The 13357-nt window shown below is 47.3% G+C and overlaps 1 protein-coding gene across 17 annotated transcripts in view; it reads left to right on the top strand.

The window, feature by feature from the left end:
• The window catches only part of LOC142579884 (uncharacterized), a 654396-nt gene that overhangs the window by 525708 nt on the left and 115331 nt on the right, over window positions 1-13357 (top strand). The window contains exon 1 of one of the 17 annotated variants that reach the window (XM_075690541.1): window positions 8341-8506. The exons of 14 other annotated variants lie outside the window; for them this stretch is intronic. The gene's annotated coding sequence lies outside the window, so the exon portion shown is untranslated. Of the gene's footprint in view, window positions 1-8340; window positions 8507-13357 lie in introns of those variants that run through there. 2 more of the 17 variants (XM_075690544.1, XM_075690545.1) reach the window with 2 other exon arrangements.

Genomic DNA, 13357 nt, shown 5'->3' with positions numbered 1-13357 from the left:
CTTCTTCTCTCCGTTGCTCCGTATATATATATATATAATTGGTACAGTGGGGCGACACGCTCGCTTTATACAAGTACTTCTGCAGCCTGAGCCTCGCGTCACAAGTGGTGGAAGTGCGGGGGGGGGGGGGGGGGGGGGTGTACTGACACGTCCTGGCAGGTGTGGCTTACGGTGTGTACATACTTCGGAACTCGCGAGAAGAAGAAAAGCGGACGCCGGGAGGTCTTGGTGTCGTCACGGTCGTTCACCACGGCCGCTGGTGATAGTGGCTAGTGGGCGCGAAGAAACAGGCAAAGAAGAAAAAAAAAACGAAAAAGAGAGAGAGAGAAAAAAAGACCAAGGGCCGCAGTATAGAAAGCAGCAGCTGCCCACAGCCACTGTATAACCGCAGCCAGCGCACGGCAGCCGCCGGCGATTCCCCCTATCGAGCCGACGTCGCGATAGCGCACGCGGTCGGCCTCACAAATCGGCCGCCGGCCACCGCGAAACCCGACGCTGCGCGCGCACCCGCCACGCATCGCCGGTGTTATTTGCTGCAGGGGAGCGGCAGTCTTCCTGTAACGTTCATGTAACGAATTTGCGATGCGACGTCGCCCGGCGTCCTAACGTTGCATTTTTAACATTTCTCGAAAAACAGTGCAGTGTTCTTAATTTTTTTTCCCCGTCTAGTTAAGGAGCTCCCTCCCGGCCCACAAAATAATTGGAGGACGCTTAAGCTTCGCCTTTAAGAGTGGAACGCGATATGGCATTCAAAGATCCCCGACTGCTTCTCAAGGTTCCCGAGAACTGCAGCTTATGTAACCGCAACGTTTACCGGAAAACGCTGGCGGCGAACGCTATGCACGAAGGCGAGCTTTCTGGTAGAAACGCGGCCTCTTGCGTGGGTCGATCTCCTGTTATTGGTTTCGCACTTTTATTATTTCAGTCTGAGAAGGAGCTAACACGAAAGATATGCGCTGTCGATGTTTTTCTTCCCACCACATTTGTTTGTGGGCGGCCGTTCTCAAAATTCCGAGCAATGATTTTGTAACGAATGAAACGCAAGGTATGAGCAACTTTCACAGTAGAAGGGTGGTTTTGTGTGCGTGATTCGGAATTTGGTTCGACATTCTTTTTTCGACGCGGGACACCGGCGCCGGATTTTCGGCGACACGGCGCCCTTAACGATTTCGCGTTAAAAGTGCACTGCGCCATGCTCTTCGCCTCTGAAAAAAAGGAGAGCAGAGCCAGCTGGAGTGCGATCGCGACTTGTATGCAGTGACTTTGAGGTGCTAACGTAAATCCTAGGATGATTGGAAAGTAAAGGCTACTAATTGTTTCCCAAGTAAAATGTCGCTTTTTTTGTCTGAGCGGTGATATCGGGATCCTTCATAAAATTCGCCTGGACGTTCACCTTTCATCCCGAAACCAGCGGCACAAAAACCAATCTGTGCGCACAACGCAGTTATTTCAAACACGCTAAACCGGTTGAGGTCAGGTTAATAAGCAAATATAATTGGCCGGCGCGCATCGATGCAAATTGTGTTTGAGATGGGCAGCGTACGTTTAACCTTTTAATTCTTAGGTTTTCATCGAGTATAAGTCAGTTTTACCTCATAATGTATCCTTTCAGAACTTCGCTACCATTAGTTTAGCGCTAATAGGTCTGCCTTTAGAAAAGGAAATGGTCAAAGTTCTATCTATAATTTTAAATTTCGCGCCGAAAACTTATAGCGCCGGCACGTTAGTCAGTGTGACGTCACATATGTCGATATATATATATATATATATATATATATATGATAATATTCGAAGCTTCCCAAGTGTATTCTTTGGCTTCTTTACAGTACAGTGCTGTGACGTCAAGACCCCTGACGTCACAGCGCGAGCTCGTGGGCGAACTTCACGACAGCGTCTTTGGTTCTCGCGATTTTTTCTCATTTGCCAAAAGGACTCCTGTCACGGCAAGGGTGACCTTTTCATCAGTATCGCAGAAATGTATCTTGTGCGCGCAGCTCAACTAATTCATCACTCGATTCAGCGTGTAATGGAGTACTGACTAATATTTTCCCAGTTGTGAAAAAAGTCTACCTGGCGCGCGCCGCTCGTGCGTAAAAGGATGGCGATTAGCAAGCGCGAAGGTTGAAAAACACATTTAACATATTTCAATTCGACACGAAAGTGAGTCTCCGAATACCGGCCATGGCGTCATCGATGTGGCGTCGTGGCTCAGAGGAAAGAACGCTGACGTCTTACAAGGCTGGGCGCGATGAAGTCGCTCGTAAAATGTCGACGAAGAATACTACGCGCGCTTCTTCTGGCTGCGCTTGCTTGCTGCAGCCACATGGATCGCGGCAGCGGGGCGAGCCAACGAGTGCGCCAGCATAGCGTCGAATTCTTTAGCGCATCGAGGTAATTTTTGCGACAGCGTTCACGTGCTTACAAGTCTACCGACGGCAGCACAGGGTGGTGATGGCGTGTGCAACGTCACCGCTCCCTGGTTGGGCGGCGGGAGATTTGAATTGTGATCCAAGGAGTTCGGGACTCTCCAGACGCAATTTTCTCGTAAACTGAGCCTTTTCATGGCACGCAACACGTATGTCGAGGTTTCTGGAATGGTATTTGGATAGTCCGCGTCGACTTAGCATTTGTCTCTAGCGCCTCCTCAAGGCTCGAGGCATTCAAGAAGGGAGCTTCTTGGCCTTTGTTCTTTCCGCCAGTAAGCGATATCTTCAGATTAACGAGAGCGCCACGCTCTTCCAGTCTAGACTAATTCGATGTTGCTTTTTGAGCGCCGTCAGAGTGGAGCACAGCGCAGAAAGCGTGCCGCAGCCTCGAGTCGCTAGTGGCGCGTCACCTCCGAAATGGGCGGCGCGTGTCGCGCGTCTCGGGGGTCGCTTCACGACGCCAGCGGCCTTTCGCGTTGCGCCGTAGATTCGATTCGATTCAATTCAAACTTATTCAAAGCAGGAAAAAGTGCACAGGAAATGCTGTACAAGACATCTGGATCCCTAGCTCAAGGCTCGTTGGAATCCACGCTAGTTGTTTATTCACAATCACAACGCCCCCAATACGGCAAAGTATATATAAATAAATCAGACGTACATAAATATGCATTTATAAACAGAAGGCAGCGCACTTGTAGCAGCTACGAGAAACCCACAGAAAGGAATTTGTACTGAGTAACGCGAGCGAAATGAATACGCTGTATGTACAGATAGTATAGTAGTGAGGGATAATGGTATTTCAGTGATAATCAGTAAATTGTGGCTTGTTTTACTTCCGATGGTGAGTTGTTCCATAGGAATGCTCCAGTGCTGTTTAACTTCCTCCTTCCATGCACATTATGAATGTTTGGCAAAAGAAAATTTCCCTTGAGTGCACTGCGTGTATTGCTTCTGGAGCGTAAAAAATTTGATAAACTCGAAGGGCACTTAGTGGTTATGCTATTATGAGTACTTATTGTTGACTTAAAATTCAGTAATAAAGTGAAAGGCAGTATATTTAAACTTTGAAACAGTGTCGTTGACTTAGCATTGTAATCAGAAAAGAAGTCATCAATAACAATGCCCTTTTATGAAGAAGTACCACAGGTTCTACACCTGAAACGTACGTGTGACCCCAAGATGCAATACTGCAGGATAGATGACGGTGGAATATGCTTAAGTAAATTGCCCTCGGAGTGGCAGTGTCGAAGTAATAACGGCATTTGCACAGAATAAAACAATTTTCGCTTAATTTTTTACAGAGCTATGCAATCTGTGGCTTCCAATGATGATTCTCATCGAATGTGACACCCAAGTATTGAAATGAACTTACCCGCTCAAGTACATTATGGTTTAGAGAAAGCGAGTGACATTCTCTTACAGGTGCTTTCCACGAAGAAGGGAAATATATTTAGTTTTGTTGGTATTCAAAGTTAGTTTATTTGACGTATGCCACTGGTTAACACTTAGAAGTTCATTATTAGCCACTGTAATTTTTTGTCCATGGAGTCTAGCGCACGAAGTAAAACCGTGTCGTCTGCATACATCGTTTACAAAAAAAAAAAAAAAAAACGGCCCCAGTACTGAGCAATGTGGGACACCTGTAGCAATGTGGGACACCTGTAGCAATGTCAGAAACGCCGAATTTGGTATCTGCAATGGCAACTAGTTGTTTTCTGTTATTGAGATAGCTGCGGAAAAATTCAAGATTTAGACCTCGAAAGCCATAGCGTTCTAACTTATTTAGCAGTATGTCATGGTCCACAGTGTCAAACGCTTTTCGCACGTCTAGAAGTAGGCCTAGGATTTTTTTGTTGTTCGAGCGAGCAGTTATGCAGTCACACAAAGCTAATACTGCTGTATTTGTCGATGTTCTAGCTCGAAAACCGTGCTGCCAATAAGACAAGGTGGATTCACGTTCAAGAAATGAAGTGATTCGTTTGGCGATAAGTTTATGATGGTAGTTTTCTAACAAATTATGGTCCCCATCTTTGGAAATAGGAGTAACCTTAGCGATCTTTAATAACTCTGGATAGGTAGCAGTATATCAGTATATAAAGAGAGATGAATATTTTTTTCTAATGGCTTGCACAGTATGTCAATACAATGTTTTACGGTCACTGTTGACGTTCCATCGTGCCCAGTAGAGTGTTTGAATGGCATGCCGTTAACTACGGACGCTATCTCTCAGCTGTAATGCCTACAATACCAAATGACTTTGTCGTCCTTTCCGGGTAAGTAACAGACGAAAGAAGAGGTATATTATTAGACATTGCTTGATCAATTGTACCGAAGTACGAGTTAAACGACGTTACTAAGGCTTCCTAGATATTCCCAAGACTTTGATGTCTGGCATTTTATATTCTCTAACCGCTGGCCTGACTACTGGGTTGATGATGCGCCATGTAGCCTTTGAATTAACAGAATTACGGGCTATTAAATTTGTGTAATACTCTTTCGTGTTACGAATACGTGTAGCGCTGGTTACCATATTTCAAGCGGTAAGATATTTTTGTTCGTAATATTCGTTAACCCTATGTGACTTTACCTTAGTTTGCCAAAAGCCTTGATCTTTAAAGGGACACTAAAGCGAAAAGCGAAACAATGAATCAGTCTAGTCTAATGAAGCATTGTTTGAGAACTCTGCAGGCAGTCATTTAAAAAAAAAATAGTTTGGTTATTAGATCAGGAAATGAAGGTCCAAGTATCAGTATTTGAATTTCGCGCCGAAACTCCAGCGCCGGTACGTCAGCGTGACGTCAGGGATTCCAAAGTATGTTTTCGCATTTGGGCCGCGTTGGCTGAGTAAAGGTTCCCGAAACTTGCCATGCTTAATATTTGGTTCCTTTAGAAAACAGTGTAGTCAGTCTGTACCACTATATATAGTTAGTAGGCCCTAGAAGATGCCATCAAAAACCAAGACGCCCCAACCACCAGGCCCGGGAACTTCAAGTAGGCGTCGCCACTCGTATTGACTTCTTGCGCTTGTTCTGGCTAACCAAACGTCTTAACGTTGTAAGAGTGGTGTTTTTGGTGTTTTAGGAAGGTAATTTATTGATGCAGAAGGAATCATTTTTCACTTTAGTGTCCCTTTAATTAATTTTTGCAGTCCTTTCGTCATCCAAGGACAGATAGGTGTGGTATAATATTTTTTTTTTTTCTGGGGTGTTTGACAATTGCGGTAATGTATCACATAACGCTTTGCTGAAACTATCAAGTTGCTTTTTGCCATTCTTTTTCTGCGTGTCAATAGTTAAAGAACAGAAACACTCACGTAATGCTGGATAGTTAACTCGATGAGAAATATGAGAATGACCCTGAGAATGACTGGAACGAAGGAATAGGATGGCGGTATCAGAGTGATCCGTTACGTGCTGCCGAATCATAAACATTACATCAGCTTGAATCGGTGTTAAAGTTGCGCAAGATATGGTCGATCGGCGTGTATGTCAATGAACTTATACGTGCTGGGGTTTTCATGACGTTATGGAATCAATATGATCTTATAGCATTAGAATATTCACTGCCATGTTCCTTTATTGCATCAATATTAAAGTTCCAACACATCATTATTCGTTTATTTAAACTGGTTAAACTAACTAATAAATGTTCGGAATGTTGCATCAAAGTTTATTTGTTCTTGTTTGGAGCACGATAAATTACCGCTGCAACAAAGCATTGAGAATTCACAACAAGCGTATCAACTTCATTCGCGTATGAGTAAGAGCAGCCCTTAACGACCGAGCACGATATAGAAGACCTCACAAATAGTGCAACGCCACCTCCCTTGTTTAGCATACTGGCGAAACCTCGCGCGGCCACTCGATGCAGATAAAACTGCCCGCACGTGCATGTTTGGTCGGCCCTGCTCACATAGTGCGTGTTACACATTCTTCGCATGAACTTTGTTCTGTCAAGCAAACCTTGTCGGTGACTGACGACACGAGGTACAAAGCTTCTGTGCCGACCGAAAGCCACGTATATACAGTCAGCGCGTTGGTTTTGACAGTGGGTTTCTGCCCACAAATATTCAATTACGCCTCAGTTTGACCGCTCATACGTCGCCAAATAAGTTGGTGGCGGGATTTTTTAATGTGCCAATGCGTGTTCCGTGCAATGCGACTGCCAACTTGCGGAAGCCGGCTAGGAGGCTGACCCCATGGTGACATCGCCGCGATTTCTGCCAACTTGTGAAGCCTCGCGATCTAGTATTTTTCTTTCGGTCTTGCAATATGAGCGCCGATCTCAACGTGCGTCATAATACTTATCTCACGGGATCACTTTTTATATTGCCGCTGCGCTGGCTATTGGAGTCTCGGTTGCTGAAATAAGTCTCGAAGCGCACTCGGGTACACCATGCGCGTGCATTTCCCTTTTACTGCTGCTCGCGTCGGCTGTACTGCAGAGGAAGAAAGTGGCGCCGAGTAAAGGCGTCAGCGGCATCTTCCTGTGACCGTCCGTCGGTCTTCTGCTACGTAACAGCGTCGGGACCGCCGCCCGGCCGTGCTTCCTTCCTTCTGACATTCAGGTTGAAACAACTTTCCTCCTCGGCTTGCACTTAACCCCGATTCTCTCTCGCGCGTTAGCGCCCCACATGTTGGCCGCGGCAGGTGGCCGTAGCGCCTGCGCCTCGCTTGCGCTGCCGCTCTTCCCATTTGGGCGAGGCATTGCGTCATAGTGACGTCACCGCTCTTTCCTTGTCCTCTCTATCCTCTCTCTGCCGCTTGCTCTTGAGAAAAGACCGGATGTCACGTGCTGCTTTCCTTTGGTGTGACGTCACTTCTGCTTTTTTGAGCTGCTGCTCCGTCTGCCTGCTCGGCTGCGGAGGTCGCGGCAGTGCATGCTCTTCAGTTGGTCCCTACCGATTGCTCGTCCGCTTATTCGTGCGTGGCTCGGTGTCGCGTGTCCCGTTGCGGCGCGGCTGGCCGAGCCTGCTGACCCAGCAGCGTCTTGCTTGATCGCATCCTCGCGTTCCAACGGTGTCGTTCGCATACTCTCAACGAACGGCGTGGCACGATCATGTATTCGCTTTCACAGACCCGAAAAAAATAAGAGAGAGATAAGTAAAGTAAAATATCGCAAAAACGGAAACAACATGGAATAGAAAAAAATATGCATAGGAGCGCGGAATAATAAGGCAACTATGTGTTTCGTCGTGGGGGAGTATCCCGACGCGGCGCCGCTCGTCAGACGCCAGTGCAGTCGTGTACACGATCGATCTCCTCTGAGCACAAGCTGTTGATTTGGCGAGACAGCTGTGAAGGAGGCAGGGGATGAAGTTGATGTATCATTATATGATGCAAATTGGGAGCAGCAATGTGCTACAAAAGTGATCTATAGTCAAAAGTCAAGCAAACCCTCCGCGCCTGAAATGTCACCGCGGACTCATTGTCGCCGCCGCGACTGCGTCATTTTTCTGTTATACTGACGTCTGGGATGAAATTTCTGTATGGCTTAATTCGCGACCAATGAGGAGCGAACGCAGTTCGCGCGCACAGTTCGCGCGCACAAGTAAAACAAAAGGAAACAAAACGATGATAATTACTGACACCACGGCGTACGCAGTGCAGAAATAATGAATTAAGACATTAAAGCATAGATCGAGCGTTTGATTTTGAACTATTTCGAAATGATTTGAAGCAAAAATATTGGTGCCACGCATCATACCACCGCAAAAAGCAAAATGCCTTCGTGGCAATCGAAACCGAAACCAGGTTGATGTGTACATTTTCTTACCAAGTGAGCGGTTAATAAAGGAACATCTGCGTGTAACTTTAACCTCGCAAAGTTTACGAACAGCACTGCAAATATTTAAACAAGGTTCAAACTCCAAGTAGTGATAGAAAATTCTGAAGCTCACGACAGCGCCTGGCTCCCGCTTCAGCGTCGAGAGCATTGGTTACTCACGCCAGGACGCGCCAGTTGTAAGCGGCGCTGCTTATCAAGTGCTCTCTTCAGGAAGTGCCGCCATCTTGATTGTCGCCCGTGACTACGTAAAATGGACGGGGTCTGGAGGCCCGGTGGTGGAGATCGCCCACAAGGTACCGTGATCTATTACTTTTCGCGTTATGACCCGCAATCGCGAATGTCTAGGATTTCGGCGAAGAACTGTGGTCGCTGCTCGAGCTGTCGCCGCGTGCACGGGTACCGGGTGATCGCCGGAGCGGCTTGTACGGGACTCGGCACGGCAGGCGAGCGCCATGTTCCCCTCCGGTTACGCTCGACGAGCGGGCCTGTTCGAGGGCTCCTCGCCTCCGTAGCGCTAGCCAGCAGCATCGGGCTCGCGCCGTTCACTGGTCGGAGCCACGGCGTACGGTTCCGCGACGTTGTTACGTGCGTCCCATTGTTTTTGCGGCGCGGGCGTCCGACGCCCTAGTTCCGTGCGGGGTGCTCTGGGGGCTGCTTCGGCTCGTCTCGGCCAGTGTGTGTGTGTTTTTTTTTTAAGCCTAATTGTATCGGGAGTCCCGTTTATTTTGTTTTGCCGATGCCTGCGAAACTCGTCGCTCGTTTCTTTCTGCTCGCCGTGCATCGGGAACTTTGGCCCGAGCCTGTGTGCTGCCCGGACCGATTGACACGGGTTCGTTTCGACTGTCGGTGTGTGTGTGCGTGTGTGGCGGCCCGTGTGGGGCCGAATGTCATTGGGTTGTTCATGCGTGATACGGACGGCCTCTAGGCCTAATCTGCTCGCGGAGGGGAGCTCCCCCGTGCTTTCTAGCGGTACCGAGGTGTCCCACAGCTTGTTCGGTGTTGCCCGCAAGCCCGTCTGGGTGTCACTTGCAGCCCGTCGTTCAGTGCGAAACCTCGGGCCGGCGGGCGCAGCTGGCGGCCAGCAGCGGGGTCCCGCTAAACTCGGTCGCCGGAGGCGGCTCGCGAGCGCGCCGGCTCCGCCGCGGGGCCGACCCGTCGCCAGCGCAGACGTTGTCGTCGTCGCGTTGTTGTGTCAGCGGCTTCGAAAGGAACTTGGGAAAACTCCGAACCGCTGCTGCGCCCGCTCGGGGAGACAGCGCTACGGTGTAGCCACACTAACAGCGCTGTTGGTTACGTGCTTGCGGGCGCGTTGAAAGGCGGCGTGTTGTTGGCCGTTCGCGCGACCTTGAACCTCAGCTTGGCCGATCTTTTTTCCTCGCTTTCTCGTGGAAAAATGGCGTGCGCTCGCTTGTTGCTGCTCCTGCGATCTGCATGCCGCCCGCTTTCATTTTTTATTATTTTGCTATGCGAGATCCGTAGTACATCGGGTAGTCTGCAGCGCGTAGTGTCCGCATCCGCCCAGATACTCGGGGGGGGGGGGGGGGTGCATGTCCAATCTAACGGTGCTCGAAGCGTACTGCTGACACGGGACTGGCCCGAACGGGGAACCATCGTGTGCCGCCACGCGCCTCCGGCTGATTCTGGAGACGTGGCCTCAAACACGGGACAGAACCATCATGATGGCCTCTTGAAGTTGGAGGTTGCAGAAAAGAGATGCCTCGTTCTCCCTTCACTGCAGCTTTTCTTCTTATGTCTTGCGCTGTCGTCGGTGTATACGCGCCCTTGTGGCGGCGTATATCGATCTGGCGAACCCCTTTTTGCACGGGCGGCAGCCTTTTCGCGGGCCGTGTCAAGCGTTGCGCAACCACATTACGTAACAGCGGGGTTCGCGTCCTCCCACTTTATATTTTTATTCTCTCTCTCGCGGCTCCCGCCTCCCTGCGGGAGCGCGAAACGCACGCAGAGGCGCGCTGCTAACCCTTGAGGCATTGCAGTTGGTGTTCGATGCAAGGATGAGGTTTCACGCGGCGGTTCTTTTTTGCCGGGTGCCCCAGGCATTCACCGTTCGACGACACGCGCGATTGAATCACGCGCCGCTACGTGTGACCCGCTGTTTCTTTTTTTTTTTGTTTGTTCTGTAGTTACCCCCCTTTCGAACCCTCCCCCGCCTTCTGCGAAAAACCGCTTGCGATCTTGGACTCGATGGGTCACTGATCGCGCTCGTGACGCGAAGCCTGGGCAGTGCGACGCTAGCGATAACGTCGCCCGGCTTCGTGATGGCGGTGGGAAGCGAAAGCGGTGCGCTATGCACAGCACACTCTGCCCAAGTCATTTATCAAGGCATGCAAACTGCGATTCTATGAAGTCTGTTGTGGTTTTGGGGCTTGGAAGTTTGTAAGTGAATCGAAGACTTGAAAAATTCATAAATGAGCAAGGACATCACGCATCTTTTTCTGCATTAGCACATAAGCAAAAAGGGGAGGTTCTGAAATATTGCTGACATTTGCCATAGGTTGAGATATGTGAAAGATTGCCTTTAATAAAGCGACACAGTGTTAGAAAACAGACTGCAGTAAAACCATTTGCACGTAGGAGATCAAAATCGTGTCTCAATGTGCACGCACAGTTTAAAAAATAAGTAGGACATCCATTGCATGTCCAGGTTAGGATATCCCATCGTGGGCATCCTGAAAATACAGAGCATGGACCTATTTTGGATATCCTACTACGGATGTCCCAAGGATATTGCATGTGGATCTTTTTTTGGCACACATGTTAATATTTGACCTCCAAAGGGCTTTGTCTTTGAGGTTCCTCGTAACATAATTATGTTTTCTTGCAAGTTCAAATCATAATTCGAAGCCATCATGTCTGCAGCTCGTGTGTACGTCCCACTTTGTGAATTTATTGGCACAGTTTACTTTGAAAAGTTCAGTTAGTTAATGAGCCACTTGCATGTAGCTGTAAAATGAATGTACTGCACTTTCACTTGTTTGCATGCACGTGTAATTAAGTGTGCACACATGGTGTATCTCTTCGCGTGTGCTCTCATCTGTCACACAGCTTGTGCTGAGAATGTAATGGACATTAAAGCAAACGCTATGCAAAAGGCCGTGACATTTGCTCACAAAACGCCCGCAGCATGTCCCCATGATGTCCCTTGCTGGCATGCAACGACCACAGGACTTGTACTTGACACATTCCTAGGATATACATGTCGTGGCTGTGGATGTCCAGAACAGTTAAGTTTAATATCCATCAGCACACTGGAGGGGATGTTTCCACCCTTCACATTAGCACTTCATTTCCAGGAAGAGCAGCTGTCTGGTGCACTCTTGTGTTTGAGCCTGAATTGCATTTGCTTAGTCATAGGCATATCCCTCTGAATTCGAATTAAGCCACAGTTTCATGCAGCTTTTAAAATATAGTTTCATTTTGCGACCAGTGGCACTCTATGTGCACTTTATATGAACATATTTTAGATTGGACTGACATTTGAAGCGGCTGCGGCGTTAACTGTGGAATCTTGCGGGAGTGGTGGCTGTGCATTCTTTTTTTTTTACATTTGAATTTAAGTTGATGCTAATAGCATGCGTGCCAATTAGGCATCACGAAGTTGCATTGCATGTTGTAATTCATTCACTCAAAGGATTGGCTTTCAGTAACGAGGCATACCAGAAATGGTTGACTGTTCGGGAGCAGTGAGTGTGCATAAGCTTGCACGCTTCTAGTGAGGCAAATGAACTATGTGCATGTTCTATCTGGTAACTACTCACAGTATGGTGCAGCCTACATTCAGTTTACCTTACAAGTGGTGTTTGTGTAATAGCCTGCCGCAGTAGCTGAGTGGCTAGGATGGTGTGCTACTAAGCCCAGGGCTGTGGGTATGATTTTGACCTCATCGACTGCATGAGATGGGGGTGAAATGCAAAAAAATGCTCATGCACCTAGATTCAGGTGCACATTAAAAAACACTGGGTGGTCAAAATTCACTATGGCGTGCATTATAATTAGATCTTGATAAAATCCCTCGCTTTAGCTTAATTTATTGTTCATGTAATGCATATTTTCAAAACTATTGGCTCCTTAATTCTTTTATAGCGGCATCTGCGAGAGAAGACACTGTTTGTTTTATGTAATTTTTGGCACTTAATGTCAGGAAAACAAACACTAAAACATTGCTGCGTATATTTAGCAACCACTCATGTTTTCATCACATGGCTGGCAGTTTATATTATTCAAAAAATGGTGTTTGTAATTTAGACGTGGGATGTGTTTTTTTGGGGTGCCTGAGAAAGTATGTTCTTTGTTTATCTTTGTAGATCTTTGTTGTAGTAGATCTTGAAGTAGATCTTTGTTTTTGTGAAGACGGCAGCAATGTGTGCAAAGTTAAGCAAATATAAAATGTTGTTCAACAGTAAACATAGTATTGGTCTGAATAGAATTAGCTTCACGGCAGCCTATGCTTCTGTCCATACGGCATCATAGAAAACAGTTACAGTGTCGTAATATCATTTGGTCATTACGTGCAATGGCTTGACAAAAGGCCAAACAGCGTGCTCCATTCTCTATGTAGTGGCAGGTGTGGGCATGGATGCTTATTCGCCAGCGTAGGGAAATTATTTGCATGGTGCTCTCTGATAGCGCAACCGGGGCCATATTTTTTAAAAGATTATTTTCCTTCTACTCATTTCCATAACTGCTCCCTCTCCTGAATTTTTGGTTAAGTTTATTAGCTTGGGTTAATTGTACGACTTTGTAGATGTGCCAAGTCTTTAAAAAAAGAAATTCTGTTCACAAAATGTTTTTTGTAAAGTTGTTGAAAGATAGGGAAACACAAGTGTGAAGAAAAAACGGGCGCTAAAATTTAGTGACAGTACCAGCTTTGTGCTCTTATGGCAGTGCAAGACTCCTCTCTTACTAGTATTTGTTTCAATCAAATTTATTCAGTCAATTTCCCGAGCAAGCCATATTGACAGCAGTAATGTTGCTGAAAAAGTCCTTGTGGTCTAAAAATAAATATGTTGCATGTCAAACTACTGTTCACAAAGTTTGCTTGTGTGCTGTGTCTAAAGATAACAGATTGTTTATAAAGTCTGTGTATATTCCACAAAAGGTGCGTGGTGAGGGCAAACTATCAAATC

Source organism: Dermacentor variabilis, chromosome 4 (assembly GCF_050947875.1).
Source record: "Dermacentor variabilis isolate Ectoservices chromosome 4, ASM5094787v1, whole genome shotgun sequence".
Lineage (NCBI taxonomy): Eukaryota > Metazoa > Arthropoda > Arachnida > Ixodida > Ixodidae > Dermacentor > Dermacentor variabilis.
The sequence above is the reverse complement of the archived record's forward strand: the minus strand, read 5'-3'. Positions and strand labels throughout refer to the sequence as shown.